Below are 19,444 nucleotides of genomic sequence, written 5' to 3' on the forward strand. Positions count from 1 at the left end.
TTTTTGAGTTTAAACTACAAAGCTCAACAAATCGTTACATTAAGTTTTAGAAAAAAAAAAAAAGCGACAAGAATTTAACGTTCAAGATTCCTTTAAACCGGAAGAGTACCACAAAGATAAAAAAAAAAGGGCCATAACCATAACCAAAAAAAGAACAAGCAAGACACCGTTATTCAAGGGCTATTAAACCCCCCCCCCCAAAAAAATAAATATTAATGGCTAATTTTTTGAAGGACTTTCATGATTTAATAGATTAGCCGCACGCAAAGATATAGCTTCATTGTATAGATTCAAGTTGATAAATCTAAACTTCCCTTTAATTAAGGGTTGCATGTAGGTTCATATTATGCAAAGTTCATACTTCATTTCCTGTTGGTAAGGAATGAGGAAGTATTGAAAATCAAAATTGACTAATTCCCCCCCCCAAGTAATCGATGTTTTGAAATACTCCGAGCTTGCTCCCCCAAAAAAAAAGTAGTCGAAATGAGAACAAAACCGCGAAATTTCCAAATGCTGTTGTTACTTCCCGAACAAAGCAAAAGCCCCGCCAACCCTCAGCTAAATCTTTAATAAGTTTTTCAATATCAATTTAAGTCCTACTGTAAGTTACAAACATCTGATTGATTCATTGGAAGCAATTTTAAATTCTAATTTTAATTTAAGTTTACCCCCACACTAGACTTAAAAGAACAGAACTACTTAATAGACTCTTAGACGATAGATCAAAACTCTCTCTGGACAACAAAAGACTATTTTGAAACCCATCTGGGCGTATGGAATAGAGATGTGGGGTTCAACCAAACGCTCCAATCTCCAAAGGATTCAATCTCTACAATCTAAAATACTTCGAACTATTGTACATGCTCCTTTTTGTGTCTCCAACCTCGACTATACACACACACTGACCTCAACATTCCTTTTGTCACACAAGTCGCTGAAAACAAGATACAGAAAACTCCACTTCAACCAGCAATCTCTTACAAATGCTCTAGCTAAAAATCTTTCTTCTAGAACTCTTCCTGATCAGCCGGGGACAAGACGCCTTAAAAAACAGTGTGGCCTCGAGATCTCCTCTCAAGTGAAGAGATTGGACTAACCATCTAATATTTGGGAGTGTTATCACTGGGGGGTAACTTCTCCACTCGTTCGTTACCTTATCATTTGTTACTCGGTTATCACTGTTACTTATAGCGCTAACGCGCTGATTGTAGCACAAATAAACGAAAAAAAAATAGTAATAAGTTTTCATCGTTGCACATTTGCATTTTTATTTAAGTTATTTCAGCTCACTCCAGTGAAGTGATACGTCATGATTAGTGCTGCACGAGAAACGAGACAAATCTCGGTACCGAGACCGAGACGAGACTTGAGCAACCGAGACCGAGACCGAGATCGAGACATGATATATATCTCGTCGAGAAATCTCGGTCTCGTCTCGGTTTTTCAAATATTAATTTTTAGCTACAAAATTATAAAATTGTGTTCTTTATTAATAAATAATCATTACGGGTATTGAATTAATTATTAAAAGATACGATTTTATTATGTATGTTCAATATTACTACATCTATTTGACTTCGAATTACATAAGTAAAGTAAGCAAAGTAAAGGAATCGCCTATTTTTTCAGGCTGGGCTTTACGTCCAACTACCAATTAGGTGTCGTGGACGGAGGCGACTAGCAAACATACTTTACTGTAAATTTCTCATATTAACCATTAAATAAAATCCAAGGCCTAAGACCGGGAATCGAACCCAGTACCACAATACACATTAGCTTCGAAGGTCTCGCACCGCTCGGCTACCGTGGCGGCCCCCTTCGAATTACATAATTTTTACATAAATTCACTAAATTTCAATATTCATATCATTCATTCATTCAATTTCATAAATTTCACTATTAATAATCTAATACTTTCAACTTAGATATTATTTGAATTATATTTTAGAATTTTAGAATTAATGAATTTGAAAAAAAGACTATATATGCACCTAAAAAATATTGCCACAAATTTTCGTTTTTAAGATACACTTTGCCCAAGCATTGATACATGAAAGAGCTTTTACTGAGTCAGAAGTTAGAGAAGATCTTCTATTGGTCATTATCATCGCAGCTTGCGAAAATAATCTTTCCGATGGCACTGAAGTTGCACAGATACTAAAAATATCTTTTGTCATTCTAGACAAATTTTTGAAGGAATTCTCAAGTGTTTTCCACCATTCTAAAATGTCAACGTCTACTGGTGCTTGGTCTAATTTGGTGTAATTAATTATTTCTGCCTTCCATGCTTCGGTGATATTTGCTGATTTTTGAGCAAATGGTGCAAAAATGTTGATGCAGTCATCGTCGTCAAAAGGTGAATCTTCAGATTCTTTATCTTCACCAACAGCCATAACTAATAGAGCGGGAAGTTTGTTGGGAGGTGTATTTTTTATTTCACGAATCGACTTGTTATAGCAGGCAGATATGTCATTTGGGTCTTTCATTTGGCGCGTTTTTAACATCTTTTTGAAATTATATAAAGATATATAACAGTAATAGTAATATATGATGCATTGAAGTGTAAGTAGTTTTCTTTTACACACATTTTCATTACCAATATATAAATTAAAATAATTATTAGAAAATAATAACATTTTTTGAAAAGATTATTAATAGCAAACCTCTTTTAATACTTAAACAAAAATTCAAAAAACCTAGACCGAGACCGAGATATCTCGACGAGACCGAGACAGAGGCCGAGATCGAGACTGCATAAAGTCTCGCCTCGTCTCGGTCTCGTGCAGCACTAGTCATGATACGGCCCCCTTTGGAAAAGTCACCAGCAATGCGAAAATTAATTATAGAAAAATTCATTATCCCAAATAAGACCCAGCTTACAGGGCTCTCAGATTTTCTAGCCCTAAGAGCAGTTCTTACAGCTCAGCGAAGAACAGTGTTGTCTATAGTAACGAGAGAATATTGTCCGGAACATGGACCAGCTAAGTTCCATGGCGCGTCCATGAGCTCAGATTCAAATAATCACTTATAACAAATTTAAAAAAAGAAAAAATAAAGACGTCACTAAGTTTATTTTTAATTTTTCGAGCTAACTGAATTTTTTAAAACCTCCATCTTATTTTATTTATAAAAAATTAATAGTTTGCCATTTTTTATTCACGACACGTATTTTGAAGGCAAGACTAGTCAGAGGTTTACTTGATTATTTAAGAAGTATTGTCTCCCTTCATTTTGTTTTTTATTGATCAGAACGTTATTATCAAATAAATTATCATTGATTATTGATTTTATTTGGGAACTATTATATTGATTTAGTATTTACTGATTTTGTAAATAATTGTTAGGTTTGTGAAACATTATTTTATAATTCCGTCTTAATATGCAAAATGTTTTTTTTTAATGAAACCCAAATATTGGCTTGACCAGGCTATGAAAACCGACCCTTTTAAGAAAAAAAATATCGCTTTTCATTTAAACTATTTTGTAGAAAAGCTCAAATATCTCACCTATGAAAACATTTCCAGGGAATCAAATTTCACGTAAAAAGTGTCGTAGCTGAAGCTGGATAAGATCTGGTCATGAGAGTATTTAGGGTTTTTAATCACGGTTTAAACCAGTTCAGCTCGTTTTGATTTGAAGAAAATAGAAGAAAAGAAAAGAAAAATTTAGAGAATTTCTACTATCCGGAAATGCTATTTTTTCAAAAATCCAAAAGGAAAATCTACATAAAATTCCGAATCGAATGACACTTCATTCATGAAACTCGGTTCGCGCGTTTAGGCGATACGTTGTTTACAAAAAAGGTAACAACAAGAACAAGAAGAACAAGAACATTTTCTGAAAATGCCGTTTTTGCTCTTTTTTTGGCAACTTTTTCTCTCGAAATCAAGTAGATCTGGGTTGTTGCCAAAAAAATTACAGTTATAAAGGAGGGTTTGCCCTATAATGTAAAGAAAATTTGGGAATTTTATCTTTTATAGAAAAAGAGGAAAAAATTGTCAAAGTTGGGTGTTTTTCAACGTTACAGCTTTTTCGTGCAGTTTTTGACGATCAACTTTTATTTAATTCTTTTGGTAAAGTGGTATTTCCAGCTGAGGAATTTTGATCGCTAACTTCCTGCCAAGTCAAATAAGAGTACCCAAACATAATATAAGTTTTTGTACTTCCTTTAATTTTTCAAGTTATAAGACGGAAACTTTTTCTAAAAACCATTTTTTGAACACAGAAGACACAAAACGGAAATGACCTGTAAAAAAAATAACTCGCTATCGATATCCCTATTACTTAATAAAATTGAAGTAAAAAAAAAAGGGATAAATAACCGCTAATGAATTAATAAAAATTGTTTCCTAGTCCCTATTTTCAAAATGCGATTTCCCTTAAATAGAAAAAAACTTCTGATCTCAGGAGAACAAATCACCTCTCATCATGTAAGCTTACACAATGGTCATCTAAATCCTACAAAAGCAGTTTAAGAGGGAATCTTCTACACCTTTTGTTACAATTCACCGTAATCACCCCGGAAATGGTAGCAAATATTTCAAATTATTTCAGTCCATTTAACGGAAGTCCTACAGGTTGTGGTGTAACGTGATAAGGAGGGGGAACGAACCTGTTGCTAGCCCAGCTCTGAGCTATGACTAGTTTCTTTCAAACTGCTAGGTTAATCTTACTCGTAAGATAAACCTTCTTAGTGAAGGAGATTGAGGTTGTGGATTATTGGGGATTGATGGTAAACAAGGATTAACTCTGCCACCGTTGATGACCAAATTTTTTGTATATTCAAATATATAGGGTGGAACTAGTCCTAGAACTAATGTCCCTAGGCCTACTGTGTGTAGTACATGTAAAGTGGAGTTCAATGACGTATTGGCCAACTTCATATTTTCCACTGTTCTTGAGTGACGTCACTTAATTTTTTTTTCTAAAATCATTACATTTTTTGCATTAAAATAAATAAAATTGTTTAAAATATTTCCTAAAATTTTCTCAAATATTTCAGAGAGATCAGAAGTAAATTTTTAAAATGCATTTTGAAACCTTGGACTTATTAACCTTATTTTAAGACAATCTACTTTAAAATTGACTATTGGTTTATCTAAAAGAGTTTTCAATGAATTAAACAACATTGTTGAGCGCTAGTGAACACGTTTTCTTGCAAAAACAAACGTAATTTCTCTTACGAAGATAAAAAGGATCCTGGAAAATGATATATACCGTTTGAAAGCCCTCTTTAGACAAGGAAACTTATATAAAAAGTGGCCAGCACCTAGGTCTGATAATGATCACATAAGAGCCTAATGAGTTTTCTTCAAAAATTTCGATTACTTTTATTTTTCCAGTATCCAGGAGGAAGATTGAGGCTGCTTGGAGAATAACTTATGCTTCGACATTGTGTCAATTTTTAGAAAATTTATCTGTCTTTCTAACCGGGTCATCCAGAATCGAATTCGGACTAAAACTTTCTGAATAATAACATTTTTATTGCAAAAAAAGTAATGATTTTAGGGAAAAAATTTAAAGTGACGTCACTCAAGAACGGTGGAAAATATGAAGTTGGCCAATACATCTAAACTCCACTTTAGATGTACTACGTACACACAGTAGGCTTATGGACAATACTTACTGTTTCACCCAGTATAGTGCGGTCTGTTTGATTAATTAATTCGATTTTATAGCAATGGGATCTTTAATCGATATCACTTTTTAATGTCACTTCTTCTAAATAATTGGCTTTACAACTAAATCTGTTAATGATTGATTGATTGGTTGGAGAAAGATTTATTTAATTGAATGTTTTTGGAAATATAATCAGTTAGTGTTGTGCAAGACGGTAGCGGAAGTGAAATCAAATTCTATTCACCAAACTGATGATCTGGGATAAAAAAAAAAAAAAAAATACATGCTACGATGAAAAAAATCAACAAAATTTGTTTGACGTCAGTTAACGAACGCTTGATTGACTTTATTGATGATATTTCCGATGATAGTTCAGTGTAAAGGAGAATTAAAATGAGTTACTAAAAACCCTTCAGTGTTAAATGAAAATTCAGTAACTCTTTACTTGACAAATTCTAAGTAATAATTACGTGTAACCCGTGAAAAGTGGAAGTCGTGTGAGTTGAAAAAAAGAAAATGGCCCTCAAGAAGTTGAAATAATAATAATAATGAACAAGACTGAGAGAAAATACAATGAAGACAATGAAAATAATTAAGAACATAGCACTCCACCATTGAAAGCTTGAGTATTTAAAATTTTCTTTGAGAAAAACTGTTAACGGAGTTTGAAGTGGTTGGTTAGCAGATGTGATGGACCGGAGGAGGGAAGGTGGCTCTGAGTTATTGAATTTATGTAAATGAGTGAACTAATTAAAGTTGGCTATTTAGTTTTGGACAGGTCCCAGTCATTACTGTTATTAACTCTGAAATATATATAAATAAATAGTATAATAATTTATTTTATATATATACATATGTATAATGTACCTATCTCCGTAACTTCTTACTATGTAAACACTTTGAAATAAACTCACACCCTATACTTAAATTGTACGTAAATTTATTCATGTATACATCAAATTTAAATATGATATATTATTTCCTTCCTTTTATCCGATTCACAATAAAGTACGATAAAAACATCATTGGTTTTAGAGCCTTCCTTTTTTTAAAAAAAAGGCCTAACAAAATGAAAGAAAGTAAAGTAAAAATTGTGGTTTGCAAACCACATAAACGTTCTCTAAGTTTTTTTGGACAATGGCTTCCGTCTTGGCAGAAAGAAGCTTGCTTGATTTCAGCCTTAAACATTCCTGTTTGATGGGCCAAAGAAATGATTGTGTCATGAGAAAGATTCGCTTTTATGGCGACTTATCCAACATGATGATTGCATGGTAACCCTATTTCCGTTTGTAGCTATTTTTGAGCCCACCACATCCGAGTTCTTCTACCTTAGTTCTTCGTTCATGATTATATCCTTTTTCTAGAGTCTTCCTCGAATACTCCTTTTCAGATGGTCTTTTTGGGATGCTTTGATCGTTGAAAATTCCTCTTCCATTATCCATGTTGATGCTTCACACCATATGCTTTAATTAAGAGTTAAGCTGTTAAGGGTTATCCACTTTTTTTTTTCTACTTCTAAAGATGAATTTTAACGACCGTGCAAGAGATATTCAGCGACTTATTTTCTAAAGTAAATTTATTGGTGAAGGATGCGCAGATTGACTCAGATGGATGGCCTCCTTTTGCAGCTTCTTACCATTGAGAAATGAAACCATTGTTTTTCACCATTATTTAGCTCTTCAGTTATTTGAAGCATTCTTGTTGATGTTCTAATATTGCAGAATATTTCTTCAAAGATATATTATATAAAAATTATTGCCAGTTCTAGTCATTTTTTTTTTCTTATTTACTAAGTAAAGCTTTCGATCTGCAGCTGAAAGACTGCGGCAAAAGGAAATAAAATCTTTTAAAGCACCGATAGTTTAATCAAAATGCGTGAACCATTGCAGTGAATCTGTCCCCACCCTCAATCCAGTACCCACAATATTTTCATTCCATTGATGCGTGACGAAGAAAAAACAACAACAATAATAATCATAATAATATACCAGACAGAAAAAACTGTCTCGGGAAATGGGTATTGGAATCAAGACATGGGGGAGTCACAACTTGATATTATTCAAACTGCAAAAGGAAGCAATTAAAATTATGCTAAAGGAAATGGTTCGTAATAATAATAGACCTGTATTTCAACAATTACCGTATGTAAATAGTATGCCACTGCCATCTCTAATTAAGTTGACACTAAAACAAAAACAAACAAACAGATATAGAAATCAGAAAACGACAAATAAGCAACATAAGGAGGAAAACAAATTTTTACCTGCTTTAAGGCTGATGAAATCGGTAATTATTCTCAGTAAGTAAAAGTAAAGTAATTGCCTATTTTTTTAGGCGGACTTTACGTCCAATTACCTAATTACTTTATTGTAAATTTCTCATATTAACCATTAAATAAGATCCAAGGGCTAGACTAGTACCGCAATACATCTTAGCTTTGCGGGTCTAGCCTATAACCGCCTAACATACTTTACTGTAAATTTCTCATATTAACCATTAAATAAGATCCAAGGGCTAGACTAGTACCGCAATACATCTTAGCTTTGCAGGTCTAGCCTATAACCGCCAAACATGCTTTACTATAAATTTCTCATATTAACCATTAAATAAAATCCAAGGGCTATACTAGTACCGCAATACATCTTAGCTTTGCGGGTACCTAAAATATAGTACATATTATATTATAAAAATATAAAACCATTAATTTTTCATTAAAATTCAAATCATAAAGATTTAATTAAACTTTTTTTTTGACTTAAAAAGTTCAATTAAACATAATTAACACCTTTAGAATGAATTTTAATAAGCTCACCTTGTTTACAGCCGGCTGCATGCAGATGGCCTGCTCCTTCTGGATTCTCCCCCCCCCCCCCAACCCATGTTCCAATGCCCCAGTGAAGTACACTAAACTTATTTCTTAAGCTCACGCAACAATAAAAAAATAAAAAAATGCGTTAAGTAATTACTTTGATTAGAACTTAAAAAAGGGCACGAACGGCACAGTGAAATTAACAAAAAGAAAAAAAAAATGGCGTAAGGGCTGGTTTTAATTATTTATTATTTAGATATTTATTATATATTAAATTTATGATTACGCACTAAATCTATAACTATTTAATTTCCAGAAAGGTGTACACCTACCTGTAACATAAAAAAACAAAATAATTAAAATTAAAGTAAAATTAATGTAAAAAGATTTTTTTAAAAAAATAAACATACTCGTAAAAAATATGATAAAAAAATAATTGCCATTTCAGTCGAGATACATTTATTCTGCCGAGCTTTCGACCTAGGGACTAGGTCATCTTCAGGGCTAGTTTACAAAGTAATATTTTTACATTACAGAGTTGGTGTGTCTTCTGTCTTGTCTGTTCATGGACAGAAGACAGTAAATGTATCTCGACTGAAAACTGGCAATAATTTTTTCATCCTATTGAAACTATGAATCAGTCACCAAAAAAGAATGAACAACATAAAAAATACTTCATAATTTTTGAAATAACTGAAATTCAAGCAATAATTTCGGGTTCAAATGCATAAAACTTTGTCAAAAGTGATGTTTCGATGGACGCGGGTCATTCTAAGCATTTTACCGTTTACCGAAGAATAGTCAAAGCGCGCTGCCTTTACTTCACTACGAGGGTCGTTTGAAAAGTCCGTGCAAAAATAAAAACTACTTAATTTTTGGGGGGTAAACCTTTTTTATTTTTCAACATAGTCTCCTTTTAGGCTTATACACTTCGTCCAACGCTGCTCTAGTTTGTTGATCCCTTCCGAATAATAGGATTTGTCCAAGTCTGAAAAATAGCCATTCGTTTCTGCAATCACCTCCTCGTTTGAATAAAATCTTTTTCCCGCCAGCTATTTCTTCATATTGGTGAACAAATAGTAGTCCGAAGGAGCCAAGTCTGGAGAATAGGGGGGATGTGAAACGAGTTGGAACCCTATTTCCATTAATTTTGCGACCACAACTGCTGAGGTGTGAGCTGGTGCGTTGTCGTGATGGAAAAGGACTTTTTTGTGGGCCAATCGTGGGCGTTTTTCTTGCAGCTCGGTTTTCAAACGGTCCAATAACGATGAATAATATGCACCTGTAATAGTTTTACCCTTTTCGAGATAGTCGATGAGGATTATTCCTTGCGAATCCCAAAAGACAGTCGCCATAATCTTTCCGGCCGAAGGAACGGTCTTCGCCTTTTTTTTGGCGCAGATTCCCCCTTGGTAACCCATTGTTTAGATTGTTCTTTGGTCTCAGGAGTGTAGTGATGTATCCATGTTTCATCCACAGTGACGAAACGACGCTTAAAGTCCTGCGGATTCTTCTGGAACAGCTGCAAACCGTCCTTGCAACACTTCACACGATTTCGTTTTTGGTCAAGCGTGAGCAATCGCGGCACCCATCTTGCGGATAGCTTTGTCATGTCCAAATGTTGATGCAAAATATTATGTACCCGTTCATTCGAGATGCCCACAGCACTAGCAATCTCACGCACCTTCACTCTTCTATCATCCATCACCATATCATGGATTTTATCAATGATTTCTGGAGTAGTAACCTCAACAGGGCGTCCAGAACGTTCAGCGTCACTTGTGCCCATATGGCCACTCCGAAAATTTTGAAACCACTTATAAACTGTACTAATCGAAGGTGCAGAGTCACCATAATGTTTATCAAGCTTCTCTTTTAGTCTCCTGAGGCGTTTTGCCTTTCATAAAGTAGTGTTTAATCAACACACGAAATTCTTTTTCGTCCATTTTTTGAAAATCACTCGACTTCCTCGATTCAAACGAATGCCAAACACAAAGAAATAGACCGATCTGGCTGAAACTTGGTGTGTGTTCTTCCAAGAGATGCTACTAACTAAACATAACCTCGATACGCGCCAGTAGTGCTATCTCTCTGACTTTGCACGGACTTTTCAAACGACCCTCGTATTTTAAGCTTGCGCCCAACTATGCCGTACGACTTTCTGTAGCAATCTAAAGCAGCAGTTTTTCTCCTCAAGCTTTGGATTGCTACCAATCATTGGGTTGCATTTAACTTTTAATGGGATTCACGAAGAATTCAAAGAAACTATTAACGGAAATCCAATATAAATAATTAATAATAATAAAAAAAATGTGGTTAGGTGCGCATTGCTGGGTAATATATTTGACTTTATCAGAAACATAAATAAAGTCAAAAATCTTTACACTAAAATTAATAAACCTACCCCTAATGATGGATGAAAATCCAAAACCGGTCAAGCCTATAATAAAAACATGCAGCGCTACAGCGGATAAAATCAAAAACACCCTCTAAACAAAACTCAATGTTGAAAAATCGAACAAAACGTAGTAAAAGAGTGCAAACTGACATATTACGTGAACTTAAAAAGAGGAAATAGAAAGAAGACCAACCAATAATAATAAAAAAGGATATGTTTTATTACGAAAACATGGAAGTAATATACTCGAGAATACAGAGTAGACGTTTTTATTACCTCGTCATTTACTATTATTTATCTGCCAATAAAAAAAAATTCCCTTCTTCAATTTTATGTACCAAAAAAAATAAATAAATAAATAAAAGACCTACAAAACTGTATTACCAGCTGACCACCGACACTAACTATATATCGACTAGTTTATTGATTCAACGTCATTACAGAAAAGTCACAGCCCACTAGATTACAATGTTACTAGTTGTAGTGATATTTAGAAAGCGCTGAGAGCAAGACAAGAACAGGAAAAACAATGACATCACCTTGGCTAGTTCTTCTCTATTTTCTATTTTCTGCCTTTCTTTTATTTTTTTGGCACACATTTCTATTTCTACCGAAGCTACTGTTTGAGCTTACAAGCATGCACTACTTTGATATCGTAACGTTTTCATAACTCAATCTTACTTATAAAATATAAAAACTCCAATTCTTATCGCTCGCTTCTTACATGCTTCTTATACGTGAACAGCTCTTCTATACATCGTACAAGGGACAGGGAATACTTTTTTGTACTACTTCATAAAAGGTAAGGAATGTAATTGCGATTAAGTCAAATGTTTAATTTGAACAAATGGAAAGTTCGCGATAGATCGGAATGGCAAAAAATGGTGATGGAGGCCCCAGGTCTGTGTATTGTAATTAGATGACACTAAGTTCAGTTATTTTACTTATTATTTAATTTTATTTTAAATGCCATCATGCCGAGTTTACACTCTCCGGCGGGGCTTCTGTCCATCTGTCTTCTAAAGCAGCAATCCTCTACCTTCTACAGATCTGGTGCGCTACCTTGGACTCTTTATAGACAAAAGTCTCACGTAGCACCCACACTAGACTTAAAAGACAAGCAATGACAAAACGTGCGAAACTGTTTTACAGCCTAGTTGGACGACGCTCCGAATTGCACGTAGAACTCAAACGCTTAATATACCATAGTATTCTCAAACCTATGGGAACATAAGGACTAGAGCTGTGGGGTTCAGCCCAAACCTACAAACATACGGACTGTACAGACATTTCAATCAAAACTCCTGCCGACAGATAGCTGACGCTCCTTTCTACGGTGACTAACCTCACTCTTCGCAACGACCTCAACATCTCATTCGTACTAAATACCAAAAGTTCCATACTACTCTCTCGACTAGCTCTAATCCTCTTGTACTGTCTCTCGCTTCCTCTGACATCCCTAACAATCTCCTCACCGACTGAATCGCCAATATGGCTCCGAGACCTTCTTGAGATCTGAAGACCATAATCATCATTGTCATTCATATCCTGTAGAGAGCGCTACCGCTGGGTAGTTTCTCACCTCCTTCTTTTCACGCATCTACTCACATCTTATGTACTTCCTAATTTACTTATTGTATGTATTATACAGATTTTAAATAGTTAAATAAATTTTAATAATCAAATCATTATTTGAATTTTTAAGTTCATAATATTTGTAAAGGTTTTATAAGTTCAGCACAGTGAGCTTATCAAGTTAAATTTTCTGGTATTTAAAGTAGTTTTTCGTGTACTTAAAGGATTTTGTCCCAGTACGAAATAATTTCTGTCTTCTCTCTCTTCTTGTGGATGAAGGGTAGAGATCAGCTGAACGAGTAAAGTGTGGGTACAAGGATAATTGCGAGACCCCGGCGAAGTCGGGGGATTGTGGAAGAGGACATGCCATGGACCACTTTGAAGAAGTTATTATTAAAGGACGAAGGATAATTTAAGCTGATATCACTCTCTATCAAACGTTGAAGTTACAACCATGAAAACTTTCTCCGACAATCCTCTTTCACAGTTCCTCCCTCCAGATGAACAGAAATATGAGGAAAGAGAAAATTAATTATAAGATGGTGGATTATAATTTGTACCAAGGAACCATTCGAAGCAAACCTGAGATTCGTAGAACAGTAACAACAACAAAAAAGATAAAAAAAAAAAAAAAAGTAAAAAAACAAAGACAACATATGGATACAGACGCACAAAAGAGCAACAATGCCTACTTCAACATGAATAATGGACGCAAACCCCATTTCCTGTTCTGAACATTTGTCACAAAATGGATGACTTTCTGCTGTCGTCAAGACAAAGCATGAGTTATGGTTGCATAAATTTTCCACACACTTTTCTCATTTCTCTTGCGTATAAGAGAAAATGAGACAGATTTTCAAAAAAAAAAACAAAAAAAAAACGAGATCTTTCCAACAGGAATGATTTTTTTTTTTAAGCGAATGTTGGTAATCATGTGAATTTCCTTGTTTACTGAGTAAGAGTCCAAATAATTGGATATTCCGAGGAGAGGGGTGCTTGAGCTTTTCTGGAAAGTACAATTTCAATGTAAAAAAAAAAAGATGTGGAAAAGCCATGCGAGTTTTCACCTCAGATTAATTTTCTTAGTTATAAGAGAACTTTAAATTGATCCCTTTTAAAATTAACCAAAATAAAAATCGTTTTTTTCATTATTTGTGAGAGAACAATAACCAGCTTTCAGTTAAGGCAGCATCAATTGTAATGAGCGGCACATAATGTAATGACTTTGAAGTTAATCCGTTTCAGCATTAGTTCTCCTCTTCACTTAACCTACCCGCACACTCCCCACAAAGCAAAAAGGGTAAACATAAGTTGGGTAGGGTTAACCTAGTGTAATCAATGTCTTTAACCAACCCTTGTAACATACATACTGGCTAACATATCGTGAAGCAAACAGCAAAAGTTCACCTTTAGTATAATAACAACTTGCAAACATTTTAACGACCAATAGGAAATTCATTTGGACTAATTGCCCTACTACTTTTTCCGGAAGGCGCAATGTCCAGCCTCTAATACTGATAATAACACGTTTTTTTTTGTTTTTTTTCTTCTAATTTAAGACCGAACGTTTCCGAAATTAGTTCAAATTATTGTATTGTGCTTATTACATAAAAACCACTTTGCGGAATATATAGAAACTCATTTAATTTATAAAAAGTAAAGTAAAGTAATGCCTATTTTTTCAGGCTAGCTTTACATCCAACTACCAAATGTAGTTAACATTTGAAGGTCTGTTTATTCACAACAACACTAAATTGTTTATAATTATTAAAAAGGTATAATTTTATTTGTATTTATATAATTTGATTTATATTAAAAACCAAACCCCGGCAGACGGATATCCATGCCGTAATAAGTTTTTTTATTTTAATAAGTTTTTTATAAATTAAAATGTATTTTGTAAAAAAAAAAAAATCCAAGAGCTAGACTAGTACCGCAATACATCTTAGCTTTGCGGGTCTTGCCTATAACCGCCTAACATACTTTACTATAAATTTCTCATATTAACCATTAAAACTGCTATCTTATAATGAATTTTGTCAGTAACCGCTAGGTTTTTTAGTTGCCAAATAAAATCCAAGGGCTAGACTAGTACCGCAATACATCTTAGCTTTGCGGGTCTAGCCTATAACCTCCTAACATACTTTACTATAAATTTCTCAAATTAACCTTTAAATAAACTCCAAGGGCTAGACTAGTACCGCAATACATCTTAGCTTTGCGGGTCTAGCCTATAACCTCCTAACATACTTTACTATAAATTTCTCAAATTAACCTTTAAATAAACTCCAAGGGCTAGACTAGTACCGCAATACATCTTAGCTTTGCGGGTCTTGCCTATAACCTCCTAACATACTTTACTATAAATTTCTCAAATTAACCTTTAAATAAACTCCAAGTGCTAGACTAGTACCGCAATACATCTTAGCTTTGCGGGTCTTGCCTATAACCTTCGAACAAGAAATAAAGATGATGTCCCGGAAATAATGTTGGCGGAAGTTGAGGAAGCAATCAAAACCTTAAAGTTAAACAAGAGTCCAGGTCCGGATGGTTTTACAAACAAATTATTAAATGCGGAAGGAGAACCTCTCTATCGGGAGATGTGCAGTCTGTTTAACATGTCACTTGAAAAGAAAGAATTACCAGAACGATGGAGAATGGCGAAAATTATTTTTTTTGCATAAAAAAGGGGATAAAAAGAACCAAGATAACTACCGGCCAATATCTCTATGTTCTTCAGTGGCCAAGGTGTTCACTGAAGAGCCTCTCTGCCAAGATAGTGAATACAATCTCGATGGAACAGGCGGGTTTCAGGAAAAATTTCTCAACTGTGGATCATTTGCATACAATTAATCAATTGATAGAAAAATCGAGGGAGTACAGCATTCCAATGTATTTCTGTTTTATTGACTTCAGAAAGGCGTTCGATAATGTATTTCATCACTGTATTTTCGAAGCTCTTAATCAAATAGGAATGGAATCCAAATATATAACAATAATCAGGAAAATGTATGATGAGATGTCTGCGTATATTTCAGTCGAACAGCAAGGACCTGAATTCCCAATAAAAAAAGGCGTTAGACAAGGGGATCCTCTGTCGCCTCTCCTTTTCATATTGATATTAGAAAGCGTTTTCTGGAGTTTGGAATGGAATGCATACGGAGTGCGGATAAATGGAAGATATCTAAACAGATCGGCGTTTGCTGATGATGTGGTCCTTATTTCTAATGATAGAGAGGAACTCAATGAGAAGATCAAGGAGTTAATTAATAGATGCGTCACTGTTGGTTTGCAGCCGAACTACAATAAAACCAAAATAATGACAAATAGTGAAGAAAGAGATATTGTATAGTAGATGGAACCGCCTAACATACTTTACTATAAATTTCTCATATTAACCATTAAATTAACTCCAAGACCTATACTAGTACCTCAATACGGGGGTCGTTTGAAAAGTCCGTGCAAAGTCAGAGAGATAGCACTACTGGCGCGTATCGAGGTTATGTTTAGTTAGTAGCATCTCTTGGAAGAACACACACCAAGTTTCAGCCAGATCGGTCTATTTCTTTGTGTTTGGCATTCGTTTGAATCGAGGAAGTCGAGTGATTTTCAAAAAATGGACGAAAAAGAATTTCGTGTGTTGATTAAACACTACTTTATGAAAGGCAAAACGCCTCAGGAGACTAAAAGAGAAGCTTGATAAACATTATGGTGACTCTGCACCTTCGATTAGAACAGTTTATAAGTGGTTTCAAAATTTTCGGAGTGGCCATATGGGCACGAGTGACGCTGAACGTTCTGGACGCCCTGTTGAGGTTACTACTCCAGAAATCATTGATAAAATCCATGATATGGTGATGGATGACAGAAGAGTGAAGGTGCGTGAGATTGCTAGTGCTGTGGGCATCTCGAATGAACGGATACATAATATTTTGCATCAGCATTTGGACATGACAAAGCTATCCGCAAGATGGGTGCCGCGATTGCTCACGCTTGACCAAAAACGAAATCGTGTGAAGTGTTGCAAGGACGGTTTGCAGCTGTTCCAGAAGAATCCGCAGGACTGTAAGCGTCGTTTCGCCACTGTGGATGAAACATGGATACATCACTACACTCCTAAGACCAAAGAACAATCTAAACAATGGGTTACCAAGGGGGAATCTGCGCCAAAAAAAAGGCGAAGACCGTTCCTTTGGCCGGAAAGATTATGGCGACTGTCTTTTGGGATTCGCAAGGAATAATCCTCATCGACTATCTGGAAAAGGGTAAAACTATTACAGGTGCATATTATTCATCGTTATTGGACCGTTTGAAAACCGAGCTGCAAGAAAAACGCCCACGATTGGCCCACAAAAAAGTCCTTTTCCATCACGACAACGCTCACACCTCACACCTCAGCAGTTGTGGTCGCAAAATTAATGGAAATAGGGTTCCAACTCGTTTCACATCCCCCCCCTATTCTCCAGACTTGGCTCCCTCGGACTACTATTTGTTCCCCAATATGAAGAAATGGTTGGCGGGAAAAAGATTTTATTCAAACGAGGAGGTGATTGCAGAAACGAATGGCTATTTCTCAGACTTGGACAAATCCTATTATTCGGTAGGGATCAACAAACTAGAGCAGCGTTGGACGAAGTGTATGAGCCTAAAAGGAGACTATGTTGAAAAATAAAAAAGGTTTACCCCGAAAAATTAAGTAGTTTTTATTTTTGCACGGACTTTTCAAACGACCCTCGTACATCTTAGCATTGCGGATCTAGCATATAGCCGCTTTCTAAAGATAACGGATCATTCACTCTCTTTGAAATTGTGGGGTATACTTTTAGAAGAGCACATAGCCCACTGTACCGTCAGACATGATGATATTAGTCCACTTTTCGAACTCAGGGGACGTATAAAGGAACTCTTCCGGTGAAAAAATTTAATACCGTAATCTATGAGAAGGTGACATTATGTTTATAGAAATAGTTGTTGTGATAAAAATGAAATAAAATGCAAAATTGTTGGTATTAAGTTCTTTTCTGTAGAAGCGAGAGGAGTAAATGGTTAGATGAGGGCGAAATCTCTGGATATATGACAAAGATGCTGTGAAATTAAAAAAAAAAAACGGGACAATAAAAATCCGTCACGTTCACCTATATGCAAGAGAATTGGCCAGGATATATTGCTGGAAGAGGGATTGACTGCCATGATAAAAGGGTAGAAGAACTATTTCGAACAATACAGTTCCAAGGGCTTGGACTTGGTACGCTCCTGTTTATAGGGCGTACACAAGAGAATGTGTGGTTGTTCCAGTGCCTGGAATATTGGCCTCCCTAGTTAATATTACCCCTGAGAAGTTCCAAGTTATATTGGCCGGAAAGAGGCAGAGGAAATTTTACTGGCTGTATAGTGATCGGGATACTTTGAAGAGGAGAAGAAACGCCATTGTCATCTATAGTGGTGAGGGCGGGGGCGGCAGGAAAAGAATGAGGCGGCGTCTGAGTGGAATACGCTCACATACTCACACTGGTGTAAGGCTTTAGGTCACAGATTAGAGCTAACCTCTACGTGACCTTTTATCCACCATATGTGGTACCCGCATCCCATTTATAACCTGTACACCTCCACTAACCTCCCGAAACCTGCTGACGTTGGTCCACTAACATCTGGAGATCACAACTCAGCCCCACCACAGCTTTGTCTACATGTTTTTTAAACTCTGAGTTTTTGCGATTATTTTAACTTCATTTTACTACCTTTTTTTTTCTTTTTTTTTTTAAATAAAAATGTTCAATTACTTGAACCGCAGAATCCAAATTTATAGGATACCAATATCTTAGAAAATACCCTCCAGGAATATTGCTATTCGTCAGCAATTCTTCCCTGGAGAGACCGCTGTTCTTATGTAAAGCCAGCAACCAATCATCATTGTTATTTGTCTCTCTTCCACCAATGGAAAAACTTGGAAAGATCAAGATGTATATTTATTCCAGATCGTGCAATATAGGGGACCACCAATACTGTATGTTTCCCTTCTTTTTTTTTTTTTGTTTTCTTCCAGGAAAACTCGATCTAGGGGCCTCCTGGGAGAGAGAGGATGGTTAGGCTTTCCTCGAGTGTACCATAACGGGTAATAGTACTGCCTTACCACCTGGGAAAGAGCTGGGGAAAAACTTCCCTGTAAGTTTACTGTTCACAAGCGTAATATACGCTTTTACAAACTTTGACATGTTAGAGCACGGGTTACGCAGGGAATCAAAAGAAAACTGGCCAAATTTTCCGCATTTTAAGAATCTTTATCAATCAGAATTCTGAATGATTGCAGGGTGATCCCCTTTAGAAAAGCGGAAAACCGAAAAAAAAAACCATTAAATAAACTATATGCCGAATTTTGGACGGAGTTATGGCTAAAAAACTGATCAAGATCTCATAAGATCCACTGTTTTTGACAATGATTATGAAAACTCATAAAAAAAATTGTGAAAAATGACGTTGACCCTCGTTTCGATATCCCTAATATTAGTTGAGATATTTAAAGATGAAAGTAACAATATTATCTTATTCCTGATCGGTATTCAATATTAATTTTCCACCAGAAATACACGTTTTGGGAGGTCCTTTGATTGCAAAAAAAAACTTATTTGTGACGCCAAGTAAAAGAAATAATAATAATTGAAGATTTTAAAAAATGGAGTGTAATGTAATGGTTGTGGGAGAATCAGGATAAATAAGTGTTTTATCATCAAATAGAAGAACCATACTTGATTTAAATGTAGCTCATATGCAAGACTTCTTGATCTATGATTAGGGTAAGAATATGGATCACCCTGTATATGTAAACTGTCCGGTAGGATAGTTGTATAAATAGTTGATCCTCAAAAACTGCACGAAAACGCGTACTGTAGTAAAACACCCAATTTTGACATTTTTTTCTCTCTATTTCTTTTAACTAATGAAAAACCCAAATTTTCTTTAAAATAAATGACATATCCTGGTTAAAAGTGTTTTTTTTTTTTTGCAACATCATTTTCAGAAATTGTTGTTGTTCCCCTGTTGTTTTT

At 35.2% G+C, this 19,444-nt stretch overlaps 1 protein-coding gene across 3 annotated transcripts in view; it reads left to right on the forward strand.

Annotated features, from left to right (window-relative positions):
- Nucleotides 1–19,444, forward strand: part of LOC141448055 (uncharacterized) — a 326,177-nt gene that overhangs the window by 255,527 nt on the left and 51,206 nt on the right. The gene's annotated exons all lie outside the window — the stretch shown is intronic.

The sequence above is a fragment of the Rhodnius prolixus genome, unplaced genomic scaffold (assembly GCF_049639745.1).
Source record: "Rhodnius prolixus isolate KJV_2025 unplaced genomic scaffold, Rpr scaffold_13, whole genome shotgun sequence".
In the NCBI taxonomy this organism is placed as follows: domain Eukaryota; kingdom Metazoa; phylum Arthropoda; class Insecta; order Hemiptera; family Reduviidae; genus Rhodnius; species Rhodnius prolixus.